Source organism: Bison bison, unplaced genomic scaffold (genome assembly GCF_000754665.1).
Source record: "Bison bison bison isolate TAMUID 2011002044 unplaced genomic scaffold, Bison_UMD1.0 scf7180017864251, whole genome shotgun sequence".
Classification (NCBI taxonomy): Eukaryota; Metazoa; Chordata; class Mammalia; order Artiodactyla; family Bovidae; genus Bison; species Bison bison.
In genome coordinates, this window is record NW_011494823.1 from 1,488,786 (window position 1) to 1,494,240 (window position 5,455).

Genomic DNA, 5,455 nt, shown 5'->3' on the forward strand with positions numbered 1-5,455 from the left:
CCTAACCTTGCCCTCGGCCCCCTAGCCCCAAACCCTGACCGCGAACGCCTGACCCTCGACTCTTCCTTCCACCCTAAACTGTCCCTCCACCTCTCCTCCCTTTCTCTTTACGTGCTTTCTCCTTTTCTGTTTTTTGTTTTAACTTCAGAAGTACCTGAGAGTCCAAATAGAATCTGGACAGCTCCCAAATCTTCTGTATTGTTTCTGCCTTTCATTGTCTAGTTGTAATTACTAACAATCTTGTTCGAAGACTTGTTAGAACCTTCAGAATTTGACAATTTAATTTGGGCCTTAGGAGCATCATTTCTTTAAGGAGAAGATGATTCTGCTCTCTAACCCCTGGCCCTATTCCCACTTCTGTTGCCCCACCTCTTGCCCCCAATCCCTATCCCCGCCCCTCTCCCAGGCCAGCGGCCTGATTGAGGGCCAGGGGCTGAGTGCTGTGCTCCTGTCCAGCCCTTGGTGCTACTGGGTCCACCAGCAGGTTGTAGCCACCACGTGGAATCCTGTGGTCCGTCCACCCTTTTCCAGTATCTGTGGTCCACTTGCCTCTCACATCCCACCTTCACTTCAAGCTGTTTGAGAAAGCAGCCCGTCAGAGCTCCTTCCTCAGCCCGTCTGTCCAACCAGCCTGTATTCCTAAAACTTCCGGATTATAACATATTCTTCAGTGGAATCACCTTCTCCTTGAAGAAATGAGGTTCCTAAGGCCCAAATTAAATGGTCAAATTCTCAAGGTTCTAACAAGTCTTCGAACAGGATTGTTAGTAAATAACAACTAGACAATAAAAGGCAGAAACAATACAGAAGATATGGGAGCTGTCCAGATTCTGTTTGGACTCTTGTGCTTTTTAAGACTCTCGGATACTTCTGAAATTAAAACAAAACAAAACAGAAAAGGAGAAAGCAAGTAAAGAGAAAGCGAGAAGAGTTTGGGACGGAAGGAAGAGAGCCAACCAGTACCAGCCCCGGGGAGGCGCTCCCTCTGGTGGCGATTCTTTGGAGTTGCAAGCAGGGTGGACTTCTTTGTAGTGCAGGGCTGGCGAGGGCTGGAGAGGAGCCTGAGTAATAGGCAGAGCTGTTGAGGGGAACTTGCTCACAGAGATGGCTAAGTGGTCTATTTCTGCTAGGTTTGGCTGCAGAGTAGCTAAATCTGTCCCTTTTCCAGCTTTGTCAGCATGGAGAATTCTAAGCCTTCCTAGGGCTGTGTCCCCTGTGGAGCCCCTCCTGTATGTCTGGTGCTTTGAAGTATGGACCTAGGAGGAGGAATTACTTGCTTTACAGAGGAAGAAACAAACTCAGAGGGGTTAAACAGATTTCTCCAGATCATCACAATAATATAACCTTTTTGTTTACTTGTTTTTGTTTGTTTTTATTGAAATATTGTTGATTTACAATATTGTGTTAGTTTCAGGTATACAGTGCAAACTAATTCAGTTATACACATGTATATATACTGTTTTCCAGATTCTTTTCCATTATAAGTTATCACAAGATATTGAATATAGCTCCCTGTGCTGTACAGTAAGACTTTGTTGTTTATCTGTTTTATATATAGTAGTGTATATGTCACTCCCAAGCTCCTAATTTATCCCTGCCCCTGTTTTCCCCTTTGGTAACCATAAATTTGTTTTCTATATCAGTCTATTTCTGTTTTGCAAAGAAGTTCATTTGTATCTTTTTTAAGATTCCACATATAAGTGATATGATATGATACTTGTCCTTCTCTGTCTAACTTACTTCACTTAGTATGATCATTTCTGTCTCTGTCTAACTTACTTCGCTTAGTATGATCATTTCTGTCTCTGTCTAACTTACTTCACTTAGTATGATCATTTCTGTCTCTGTCTAACTTACTTCACTTAGTATGATCATTTCTGTCTCTGTCTAACTTACTTCACTTAGTATGATCATTTCTGTCTCTGTCTAACTTACTTCACTTAGTATGATCATTTCTGTCTCTGTCTAACTTACTTCACTTAGTATGATCATTTCTGTCTCTGTCTAACTTACTTCACTTAGTATGATCATTTCTGTCTCTGTCTAACTTACTTCACTTAGTATGATCATTTCTGTCTCTGTCTAACTTACTTCACTTAGTATGATCATTTCTGTCTCTGTCTAACTTACTTCACTTAGTATGATCATTTCTGTCTCTGTCTAACTTACTTCACTTAGTATGATCATTTCTGTCTCTGTCTAACTTACTTCACTTAGTATGATCATTTCTGGGTCCATCCATGTTGCTGCAAATGGCATTATTTCACTCTTTTTATGGCTAATATTCTATTGTGTGTGTGTGTATATATATGTATATACCACCACTTCTTTATCCATTCATCTGCTAATGTACGCTTAGATTATTTCCATTCTTGGCTGTTGTGAATAGTACTGCTATGAATACTGGGATCCATGTATCTTTTCAAATTAGAGTTTTCATCTTTTTAGAATACACACCCAGAAGTGGGATTCCTGGATCATATAATAACTCTATTTTTTGGTTTTTAAGGAATCTCAATACTGTCCTCCATGGTGGCTACACCATTTTACATTCTAACAGTATGGGAAGGTTCTCTTTTCTCCACACCATCTCCAGCATTTATTATTTGCAGACGTTCTGATGATGGCCATTCTGACTGGTGTGAGGTGATACCTCATTGTTTTGATACAGTTCTCTAATAATTAGAGATATTCAGAATCTTTTTGGAAAAGGAAATGGCAACCCACTCCAGTGTTCTTTCTGGGAGAATCCCAGGGACGGCAGAGCCTGGTGGGCTGTCGTCTATGGGGTTGTGCAGAGTTGGACACGACTGAAGCGACTTAGCAGTAGCAGCATCTTTTTGTGTGTCTCTTGGTCATCTGGATGTCTTCTTTGGAGAAAAGTCTATTTAGGTCCTCTGCCCATGTTTTGATTGGGTTGTTTGTGTTTTTGATATTGAGCTGTATGAACTATTTGTATATTTTGGAAATTAAGCTCTTAGCAATTACCTCATTTGCAAATATTGCCCCCCCTATTCTGTAGGTTGTCTTTTCATTTTGTTATAGTTTCCTTTGCTGTGCAAAGGCTTATAAGCTTGATTAGGTCCCATTAGTTTATTTTTGCTTTTATTTCTGTTGCCTTGGGAGACCTAAGAAAACATTGCTATAGTTTACATTGGAGAATGTTTTTCCTATGTTCTTTTCTAGGAGTTTTATGGTGTCTTGTCTTATATTTAAGTCTTTAAGCCATTTTGAGCTTATTTTTGTGTATGATATGAGGGAGTGTTCTAACTTCATTGATTAACACACAGCTGTCCATCTTTCCCACCACCACTTGCTGAAGAGATTGCCTTTTCACCCTTGTATATTCTTGGCACCTTTATCAAAGAGTAATTGACCATACGTGTGTAGGTTTCTTTCTGGGTTCTCTAATCTGTTCCATTGATCCATGTCTGCTTTTGTGCCAATACCATGCTGTTTCGATTACTGTGGCTTTGTAGTGTTGTCTGAAGTTAAGACCACCATTTGGAATCCACCTATGTCCTGGCCATCTTCTTCTTTCATTCACATTCTCTCCCTGGGTGATGTTGCTCATGACATGGTTTTAATGCCCATCTGTGTGTGATGACTTCCAAGTTTATAAATACACGCTTTACCTGTCCTCCAGACTGTCAACTTAATATCTGTTCTTGGATATTTCAAAAGCATCTCATGACTAACATGTTCAAGGATGGACTCTTGGTTCTCTTTTTCACTCTCACTTCCAATATTCCTTAACCTCTTCCAGTCTTCTCCTTCACAGAAAATGTCACCATCATCCACCCAGTAGTTTGAGGCCAGGAGATAGTCTAAATCCTCCCTTACTACCATTCCCCTTACCCTCAACCAATCAGTAACATCTGTCGTTTCTAGATCCAAAATACATCTTGAATGCCTCCACGTCCGCCCATCTCCCTTCTCCTTCACCTGCAGGGACTACCACAACGGCCTCTGTACTCACGGTCCTACTTCTCTTACTGACTTATTCACCCAACAGATAGTTGTCAAATGAGCACGTTCTATTTGTCAGGCACTGCTCTGGATACTGGGAACATAGCAGGAGCAAGACTTATCCACTGGCTTCTTGTCGTCTGTTCTTCAGTGTTATCACTGTGTTATAACTGTTTTTTTTTTTCTTTTAATTATGCAGCTTGCTTGCTTAACAGTTACACAATGACTTCCAAACTCTTCACCTTGGCCCACAAGCGCAGGCGTGATCTGGCCCCTCTGGCAGTTCCTCCTGCCGACCTTCTCCTCTTCTCTACTCATGTTCACGTGCTTTAGCCACACTGCCCTCCTTTCATCCTTCCAGTTCCTTATCCACATCACACTCCCTCCCACCTCAGGGCCTTTGCTCAAGCTGTCCTCTCTGCCTGGAGTGTTCTTGCCCCAACGTTATGATTGCTATTTCCTTCTTCTTCAGGTCTTGATGTAAATGACACCTTTGAACACCCTGTTATTCCCTCTTCTTCCATCCTGGACATTTCTTCCAAAGCCTTTATCTCACGGGGTGGTATTAAAATCAATCATTTTTACTTTCATCTACTATATAGACTGTAAACCCCTATAGGGCAAGAATCACAATTATATAATTCACCAGTCTATATCCAGCAGCTAGAAGGTACATTTATTAAATTAAAAAACATAGGACTGAGGCTTTCTCCTTCTCACTTTCACGTGCCTCAGAGCTGAAGGAAGCACCTCCTCCTCTGTGGCATTTTCCCCTTCAGGCTAAACACCCCACACAGTAGCCTGCGCTATGCAGCACTGCCTAAACTATGTTCAGTGAAGCCTTGCTATCGCAGAAAAGTTTATGATGAGTTGCATTTGGAGAGTTACAGTACATAGCATGCTGAGGTCCTGTTATAAAGAGCTTGTTTAGCTCTGTTCAATTCCTCTGTTCCCCACATACCTTGTTTGCCTAAATATTGCAGTACAACTTAATCAGAAACTTGGCAATTTCTGAGCTCAAGGACAATGGCCAGATTCCATACAGAATCGCTGCAGAGTCTGCCTGGAGTAGAAACTGAACGCCTGGACTTTGGACCAGACAGGCTTCCAGAGCCTGAGATTTCTCTCCATACCCTGGGGATGATGAATGTACTGGGCACCTGTGGCAGGCTGAATAATGATCCCCAAAGATGACCACATCCTACCCCCAGAGACATGAATGCTACCTTACATAGCAGAAGAGGCATGGCATACATGATTAAAGAAGTTTGCTATTGTCCTGGATTATGTGTTATTCGTGGGCCTGATACAATCACAACTGTCCTCAGAAGAAAGATGCAGGTGGGTGAGAATCATGGGAGAATGCGGTGTGATGATGGAAGCAGAGGCTAGAGTGATGAACTTTAAATATGAAGGAAAAGGGTACAAGCCAAAGAACACAGAAGCTGAAAAGAGCAAGATAACAGCTTCTCCCCTCAGTGCCTCC